Below are 10,238 nucleotides of genomic sequence, written 5' to 3'. Positions count from 1 at the left end.
GCACTCTTCAATTGCACAAATGAGAGAATGAGTAAAAATTAGGTTTAGTTGGCTTTTATAGGAGCTCACCCCATTCACACTTGGGCGCCCATGCTTAACCAACTAATCCCTTGAATGTCCAAGTTAAAGTGCGCCTCTCATCGGCGATCACTCTACCTTTCCCTATTGGTCCGACAAGCCCGGTACCTGACTCTACCAAATACATAATACAACGTTTATAGATCATAGGGTGTCCGTGTGCCGTGAGGGTTAACAACAGGTGGCCGAGCAAAGGCAGGTGGGCAGTGGGCTGGTAGCCCCTCTCTCGGTGGCAGTAAATGGGGGGCAAGCCCCTGCGCACGCGGAAGGCAAGCCGGGGTGGCCGTTTTACTTGCTTTGTTTTATTGTTTTTTTAATAGCTTTTTTATTTATTTTTCTTTTTTTTTTCCTTTTGTTTTTGTTTTTTATGGTTTAGTTTTTGTTTTGGGTTTCTTTTTCTTTTTGTTTTTTTTTCATTTGCCCCTGTTTCTTGGTCATTTTTTTAAACCCCTTCTTTTGTCTCTTTTTTTAAAAAAATAGGGAGAGAGAGAGAGAGAGAGAGAGAGAGAGAGAGAGAGAGAAATAAAGGAGGCCTGAGGGGCAGAGAGAGTATTTTTGCAAGATATAAAATACGCTTGCTTACTAAAACGGTCTACAATATTTTCATTGTGAGCGGACGTAGTAGGCAAACCAGTGAGATGAAATCCATGGAGATTTGCTCCCAAGGACCAGGGGGAATGGGGAGAGGCATCAAAAGACCATGAGACTTACCATGATGGCACTTAATACGCTGACAAATAAGACATTCAGACACAAAACTACTATTGTCAAATTTCATGTCAGGCCAAAAGAAATGTTCATGGCAAGCAGCAACAATAGATTGAATGCCACAATGACCCATGTAAGCAGGAGCATGCATTTCATGTATTGTGAGTTCCCTAAAAGGTGTGATAATGCATAGCTTCTTTTTAAAGAACAGGAAACCATTAGCAAATGAATAATCGCCCATAGCAAACAATAGCCTTTGCCCAAAGGGTGCGGGGCAAGGGCATTACATATCGCCTAGTTGAGCAAGTTCAAAACATGCAAGGTGTTGATGCGGCAAGGATGCAAGAGATCAAGGACCTTGATAGATGGAATATTATGCACTCACCATTGCATGTTGTGGGAAACTTGTTGCATCCTGTATGGCGAAGAAGAGGGCAATATATTGATAGCGAGGTTCGTGACGGGTGGATGACATTCTTGGACACCCACCAAGTCTGGTCTTGCCTTCTACATGTTGCCTATACTCTCTTGAGCTCATACATGTGTTTGGATGAGTCTTTGACATATTTTTGACCCATGTTGATACATGTTTTTCTCTAGCTAACCCTCTTAGGGGCAAGTGGTATTTGACATATTTAGTCCAGGTATCTGTTTTCAAGTCATTTGGACAAATGAAGGTGCACCTAAGCTCCTGTTTACTAATTGCTTCTCTGAAAGGAAACACTAGAATTGACCCAAAGACCAAACTAAAAGTCCAAACTGAGTGAAAATTGGTAAGAAGTGATAAAACCCAGAGGTGAGGTCAAAAGTTGAATTGGATCCCAAAAACATCCTGTGATTTCTCTATCGCGATAGAGAAGACAACTGCTACAAACAAGATGAAATTCAAAGTTTGGCATCATCCTGAGGATCTAAACACTCCATAGAGTCCATACAAGCTTTTAGAAGTGAAATTAATCTAGTAGAAGACCTAGAATCGTCAGTAAGATAGATGACGCTAGTGCGCAAAAGAGTGATCACTTGCAATTGGCATTTGCACAATGGGCCAACAAGTCCAGAGATTGATTGTACATAACATAAGTCTCAAATTGATATTCAAACTTTGTTCATACAAAAAATTTTGCACATTTGGTGTTGATAACCAACCCTTGAGTCCAAAAAGGCTACTCATACTTTTGTAGATACAAAGAAAAAATGATCTTCAGTAAGAGCAAGAGAAGTCAGACATGTAATTTTTCAAGTTTGCAAACTTCTGTTGCTTCCAAGTCTTATGTATTTGAGGTCAAGAGAAATCATCAACGCAGGAGCTAAGAGTGTCATAAGTCAAGCAAGTAGGGTGTCAACAAAAGAGAGCGTAAACCAGTTTGACTTAGAACCCTTGAACATCATTCAGGAAGAATCATCTACTACTTTGTCAGAGTATTCTTCTCACAAGATGGCTTCCAAATGACTTTCTAGAAGCTTCATTAGTGGCAACTTAGTGGCCGATACTTCCAGTATTTTTGAAGAGGACAACAAGATTGAGTAAGAGCTCAAATACTCTGACCAACATGGCGCGGTCATATTCCAAGATGGTAATGGTAATGACTATTATCGTTGCGGTGATGTACCAGGGCATGCTCATGAGCAGGTGAATGCCTATTACCACTCTGATTGTTATGTGGACATTGAGGGTGCACAATACCGCGTAGTGGAGGATCCTAACTCCATTGATGAGTTTGGAACCATAATATTACCAAGGGATGAAGATAATATTTATGAGCGTTAGCCTGAGATTCCAAGGGCTCTACTCAAGAGTGTATGAAAGGTTTGGAAGGTCCATATGAGCTACATAAAGGATGGATTACACCGAGGGCACTTTTTATAAGTGTATGAAACCTGAATCACATGAGTTGACAGATGAGAAGTCTTTATATGGTTTTGAAGATCACAATCAGCCAGGAGCACCGACTCTTATCTTAGATAAGTTTGGGAGAAAATATTGCCGACATGTAGGGGTAGACCTTAACAGGTTTCGCATAAAAGGAGTCTCAGTGTCTGAAGCATTGAGGGGTCCTACAAGACCAATGGCTTCTCAAAGAGTAGAGAATGAGCGAGCGGTTGAGTCGCAAATGGAAGGATTCTCCTTAAATCCAAAAAGAACTAGCCGAATATTTTGCTACCTCCAAAACACCTGCGCTGGCTCTTCTACTGCTCCCAAGTACCTTCTTAAGCTTTTCTATAGGTCCTAAGTACCTGCACTAGATGTTCTACAGATCCCAAGTTCATGCGCTAGACCTTTTTATTGGCAGATAATAATCTAGGTGAAGAGTTGGCTCGCTTATAAAGAGTCCAAAGTTGCTTTTCACACTTTTGGCTTTTCTATTGTTAAAAATACTTACGCTAGAAGTTCTAAAAAGTGTCTACGTTGAACTTCTTATGGTTGCGCATGCTTTTTTGTGATCTCAAAATGCGTGCCTTGGAACGTTAACTGCCTGAGTTGACTTTTCGGTTGGTGGACTTGTACTTGCACTGATGCTTTTCTTTGCCACATGATCTACGTTGACAATCATGCTTTGTCTAAACATATGTTCTTGCGTTGGTAACTAAGATTAGAGTTAGGGTTAGGGTTTGCAACAACCAGTGATAATCATCCCGGAGCTGCACAAGTTAGAGCTTGATATCTCAACAAGAGTTGTATGTGTACGTACGTGATAACGATGGGGTAGTGTTGGGGTGAGGTTACAAGCAGATGGGGAGTGCTTGTTGTGTGGAGGTGGAGCTTTGTTTACAATAGAGTGGCTCGCAAAAGATTCAGAAGGGGATGCTATCGAGATCCAAGGTGGAGTAGGTGGTTGAGTCAAGTATCGTGCGGGTTATAAGCTTTAGGCCTACGCTTACCCCTGCCCTACTCCACCCGGTCCCGCTTTCCACTTCGGGAGTCTGAGCTAGAGTGGTAGGACCCCGCCTCCTGTAGAAGTTCCTCAAGCTCTCCCACCGGGACAATAGAGGGCAATTGTTGAAGGAGAGCTACTTGCTTGACATGGACTTTCACATGTTCTCTATGCAAATAGTGTATGAAAATAGTCTTGATGTGCTCTTGTCCCTCTTGGAACCCATAAAGGAACTTAAGGGTAGACTTCTTCAAGGAGTCAAGTGGGAAGAAGGTGGAAACCTTAAATATCACAAGTCAGTAGGCATGGTCAAACCAAAGAACGTCGCATTTCCTGCAAAGGCCACCTTCACCATTAAACCCACACCCCACACAAAAATTCCCTCCTTCACCTACCTTGTTCTAAGTGAAAGAAGCTAATGATGCCTAGGCTTCTTTAGAAATTATCCTCTCTCCATTTTCTGAAGCATGCAAGCTCTCCCTCAGAAAACCCTAATATGTCTTCTTCAACTTGCCCAAAGGGCTCTACATGCTTCCTTGCAATCAGTCCACAAACTAGTGGGAATTTTTTTATGAGGATGAAGCATCTTTGAACTTTATACATAGCCTCTTTTTTTGGACATGCCAACTTTGTATATGGGACATTTCATGCAAGCTTGAGGCTTTACAATCCTAGAGGTAGTAGAACATGTACGAACTCATGGCCTAAATCACATGGAAGCAACACCTTCCAAAAACTACCACGAGTGTTGGCATTGGTTTTTTTAAAAAAAATGCTCAGAGGAGCTTGATTTGTATTAATCAGTCAACTATTACACATCAGCCCCTGGCATATCCTTTGCACAGGGTACTACTTCAACCATATCACAAATACTTCACTGCTTCCTTCTCCTTAGGATTTTTGACCAACAACAATCTAAGATCTCCCTGTCATCTAGGGGCTCATTCTTTTTCTGAAAAAAGAGCATATTTCAAGAATTCCAGATTTCTCTCAACATCGTAGCTCTAACAATAGAGATCTCCGTTAGCAGGTCCTCATTTTCAATCCATCTAGAGCCCAAAGCAAGGTCCCTTCGGAAGAAGGGAGTATCCAAGTTTCTATAAACCCGAATGAGTCACTCATGATTTGGAGTGTTGGCACTGGTTTTGAGTTGTGGATCTTGCTTCCAACTCATGAAACACTTTTCAATTCAAGGATTGAAGCCTCACCTCTTACAAGCTTTCCATACGCGCTTTAACATATATCCATAGTTTCTTATGTCGGACATGGATGACTAAAGTTCCATATGCAGTTGCATCTTCATGTTATAATTGTGCTTGTAATATGTATATGCAAGTGATGATACCACATTATGTGGATAAGTTTCACAAGATGGTGCATTAAACGTATATATCTCACACTATGAACAAGTGACAAACAATTTATGAGCAAACGCTCCCTCATGTTTTGAGAAAGTTGCTATTGTTACATGTAACAATGCTACAATGTAAAATTTCTAAACCTACTGATAATGCTTATTTTTGTGCACAAACAAGTTCCAACTAGCATTATTCGTATGATCATGTGTCCAAACAGGATGCATGTTTAAATATACATTTGTGTTTGATGTTTTTGTGTGTGGAGCATGAACTTGTCAGAGAATCGACATTGTTGAGCGGGATTGAACTCTTATTATCCCATGTGTGTAAGTTAAACAATAGAAATACACTTTGCAAGATCATGTTATGACTGTCAAGGCACATTGTGAATGGTTCTCTCTCTCTCTCTCTCTCTCTCTCTCTCTCTCTCTCTCTCTCTCTCCACCCTTATGTGGGCCAAAAGGAGGTAGAGGACGAATTCTATGACTCCTTAGAGCACCTAGACTCTAAAGAAGAGGCGGATGATGAGTGCTCAGAAGGCCCGAGTGACTTGGAAAAAAACATAGCGCACGTCAGGTTTTACGACTTCCCAAATCAAAAACCTACACGCCAACATCACTATAAGAGCAAAACGACGGCCAATTAGCCAAGACCAAACCCCCTGCCTAAAATTCAGGGCAAGACACAGTTCTTAATGCTGGTCAATGCAACTGATTGTGCTAAGGACAAAATAATGGGTAGATTCCTAGGGCATAAGGATGCACCAAGGTGGGAAACCACAAGGAAACAACAAAAACAAGCAAAGGAAACAAATAGGTTGGAAAATGGGAGCAAGAGATCTAACCAACGTGAGGTAATTAGAATAGGAGACCCCCCATGGACCAAGGTTGAAACAAGGAAAAAGTACAAGGAGCTTAAGAAAACCTTGATCAAAGTATGGACAACAGAGATGGAGAGTAAGGAGGACGAGAAGGATAACATCAATGTACCCTCGCACTTGAAGAAGGTCACCATACAAGATAGAAAGCTTGTAGTAGCACAAACCATGAGAGAAAGGACACAGGGGAAGTCTTATGACCGGCTAGAAGACGGAAAAAACATAGACCTAGCGAAACCAAGAGAGAATCCCAAAACGGTCTACATAGCAATAGATTTGAGCTCCGAGGAAGAAGAACTTCTAATCAGTCTCCTCAAAGAATATAAGGATGTCTTTGCATGGTCTTACCAAGATCTCAAGGGAGTAGACACTAGCATCTACCAACATACAATGCCCTTGAAGCCAGACGGGAAGCCAAGCAGACAATGTCCTTATACCTATAATGATACGTTTGCCAAGCACATTAAGGAAGAGATAGATAGGCTTAAAGAAGCTGAATTTATCTACGAGATAGAGCATACAGACTGGGTGTCACCCATCCTGATAGTGCCCAAGAAGAACTGTAAATTGCGAGTATGCATCAATCTCAAAAAGGTAAACGCAGCTACGATAAGAGACAACTATCCCTTACCAATCACGGAACATCTTCTGGAGAGGGTAGTAGGCAAACAAGCTTATTCCTTTCTGGATGAGTTCTCAAGATATTATCAACTTGCCACCACGCAAGAAGGTCAGCACAAGACGGCATTTGCCACGGAGTTTGGCATATATGGTTTCAGAGTAATGCTGTTTGGCCTTAAAAATGCCCTCACAACATTCCAAAGGCTTATGGCCCACGCATTCAAGAAATATCTGTGAATATTCTTGGAGATCTACATGGATGATCTTTGTGTATATTCTTTTTTGAGAATGGAACACGTAGAGCATCTACGAAAGGTTTTTGAGAAGTGCGGGACTTACAAGATCTGCCTGAACCTAGAAAAATGTGTTTTGATGGTAAGACAAGGTAGAATCCTAGGGCACATAGTGTCGGAGAATGGCATATCCACGGATCTCGACAAGATCAAGGTCTATAAAACTCTTTGCATAAAATTTCACATATGCAAAGCACCTTTATGTGAGTAACAAATTTTCCCCATGTGAATCTCCTCTATCCCTTTTGATAGCAACCCTTGGCACATGGATACACCCTAGTGGTTATGTGCGGGGTTTGGCTGCTGGTGGGAATCCACTTTTAATTGTAAAAGAGTTAATGGGACTTTTGATTTTCACCTTCATTCATATTTAATTCTTAATGACATGTAAGGACTTTAAACAAGGTGACTATGTACTAGCATTCACCTCATATCAACACATGTCCTAGTGGGATTGTTAGACTAAAAACCTTGGAAGGAGAACCCATGCCTAATTGGATATAAACCGATAAGCGGTTGTCTTTTCAAGAAATATCATTTACCTCTAACTCCTCAAATGCTTAAACAAGATCATGTAGCTAGGAAAAGGTAGGAAAAACATGCACTAATGGTGGAGCAAGCTAAAGAAAAAGCCAGGCTCAGAGCTCAAAAACACTACAAGTTCCAATTAGTGTAGTAATAAGGAACAACAAAAAGGGTGCATATTTGTCAAGTCCTCAACTATGATGTTGAAGATGAGAAACAAGCTCCTTACATTCCTATACAAGTAGGCAATAATCATACACGAGATTTTGTGAGGGGATCCATAGCCCTTATCTACCAAGTGGACTAGTTGGATGAGGAGCCAAAAGGAGAAGACCCCCCGCATTGCACTACCCAATCTTGTAACCTGAGTCGCCCCCTGCATCTTGTTGCCCTATCCGTGTAGCCTGCGTGATTCCATTGACATGACGCGAGGCCAGCATGATATAAGATGAGACCCCTATAGGAGCACTGAACAGCTGTACTTTTCACATCGTCGATCATGGTCCCCCACCCGTAGATCCACTCATTACCCCGCCGTGTCATTTATAGATGAGTTCATACTCCCCCAAGCCTTTATTGAAGTCCTGTCACATCAGATGCACCAGCAATTTGTTCATCAATGTTTGACATGCTTCCCTTGGCAGCCACAACAATGGTTTGCTCCCCTTGTTTTCTTTTGTTCCCTTGCTCTCATTATGGTCTCTGGACCCACAGTCATACAACATGTACTCTGCCAAGCACTAGGAAAAGAGATAGAATGTGAGGCAAGTGTGTTTTATTATTGTTCTAATTTCATATAGATTCTTGTGTTTTGACCCCCAATCTTAAATTGCCTTCTCACATGATACAAGTGGGAAGTCGACGACACAGTAAGAATCTTGAACAACAACTTGCTTATTTATTCACTATAAGGATGATAGAATCAGCCTCAAATCTTCTAGGAAGAGCCACTAATCTTGATGTGTTGCTGGAAGATGCTCCAACAGAACGACACATGAGAGGGAGTCCTACCATATGGCGAGCAAATATTTCTGAGCAAGGAAATAACCGAGCAAGAAATGAGAGAGAGAGAGAGAGTTGGGCTTCTCCCTAACTCCCTCAAATGATGTCTAGTCAGAGCTAAACTAAGTATTTGGTGCCACATAAATGAATCAATTGGTCATACTTCCAAGATCTTGGAAAGTTGCTTCCTCTGCTAAGTGAAATCAAGTAGACTCGCATGTCTCCTATGTCCCATGAAGATCACAAAATATTTGCACTACAAACACAAAAACAATGACCATAGCTTGATACGCTTTTTATCATCGATATTGATTGAGTTTTCAATAAAAGTAAAAACATGCTTTACTCGGTGAAGTCACCCAAGAAATCAAGATAGCCAAAAGAAATATGAGAAGAACCATAATGAAATGACCAATAATCAGGTCTAATGGAGTATACTTTGCCACCCACCTTAGTGCATCATCTTTGCAACAAATCAAGGGCAATGTTTTCATTATAATCAAGCTATGTATTTTCCTATCAATTAATTCAAAAATTGGGATGAACAACCAGCTGCATGCTTCAATGACACATGCCCATGGAGATTCATCTGTCCAGTTATTTTTGTGTTTTATACAATGAAAAGAGAGCATGTCACATTTCTCTATCTAGATATTTGAGAGCAACAATGCATGGTTTCTCATAATTTTTAAAAAAAGTTCCTATCTGTATCTCTTTGTATTGCTTGTAGCCGTTCGTGGAGACACAGATGGAAACATGCAATGGAAGGTGACAAAGAAAAGAGATTGTGCGCACTAGCTTTGGTTTTTGGGCGAAGAGAACTAGCAACCTTTCAAGGTACCATTGATACCTATGTGCAGTTTTTTATGGTAGAAGATAGCCATCATAGGCCAACTTAGGGCATTAAAATTAAGTTTAATTTGTAATTTTTTATGTGTGTCAAAAATACTTTCCTATGTTGCTATGTCTTTAGCCCTCTGTCGGCAAAATTATATCCTCTCTCTCTATGCTGTCATCCTTTCTAATGCAATCAAAGGTCGACAACATTTTTGTAGGGCACTTTATGCAAGCCGACTAATATTGTTCGCAAGTGAAAAAAATGATGGTCTTGTTCCATACGAAAGTACTCTAAGGCCTGTGTCAGACAAGTCCAGCGGACAAGTGTGAGCTGCCTCCTTTTGGGCGGCTACTTTCTCCACGGCTCAAGGCATTTCCGCTCGTCGCAGTCACACAGGGCGGTATCCAAGCAAGTGATTTGCAGCGAGCTCAACCAATAGCTTGCGTTTTTCTTCAGACTGGCGAGGGAAGGGCGGCTTGGGGGGGTCGCCCACCAGCAAGAGGAAAATGCCCATGACTTGGCTGCCAGCACAGACGTTGCTTCTGTGTCCACCGGATGCGTGTGACAAGCAAGGCAAGAAGCGTCGATTGTGATTCGCCCACCTCAGCACTAAGCTTGTCCATCCGGATGCGTCTGACACAGGCCTAAATAAGGCCCATGTTAGACACATCCACAAGGACTAGAGTGGGGATGTCGTGGCAAAAGACGGTTGGACAGAGAATATGTCCACTGCTCTGCGATCAGCACTGGGGCAGACCCCTCGCCCATCTTGACTCGCTGGCGGACGTCTGCAAACGAAGTGGCGGGAGGTGCAATCAGGGGATTTGAACTTGAAATAGCAACCGTCAATTGCGGATTATCTACCACCTGGGTTACGGATATTGGGTGTCCAATATATTGGAAAGTATAAATATGAACTCTGTCCGCCCTCTGTGTGACAAGCAAGGCGCCCAATTTTTATTTTTATTGTCCTGTCCGTCGCCCGTGTGTGACAGGGGCCTAAGCAAACTACATTAGAATATTAAAAGGGATAAGGACACAAGAGTCTTCACGCACTAAAAAAAT

The sequence above is a fragment of the Adiantum capillus-veneris genome, chromosome 19, assembly GCF_014529385.1.
Source record: "Adiantum capillus-veneris isolate H3 chromosome 19, ASM1452938v2, whole genome shotgun sequence".
NCBI lineage: Eukaryota > Viridiplantae > Streptophyta > Polypodiopsida > Polypodiales > Pteridaceae > Adiantum > Adiantum capillus-veneris.
Note: the sequence above shows the minus strand (reverse complement) of the source record.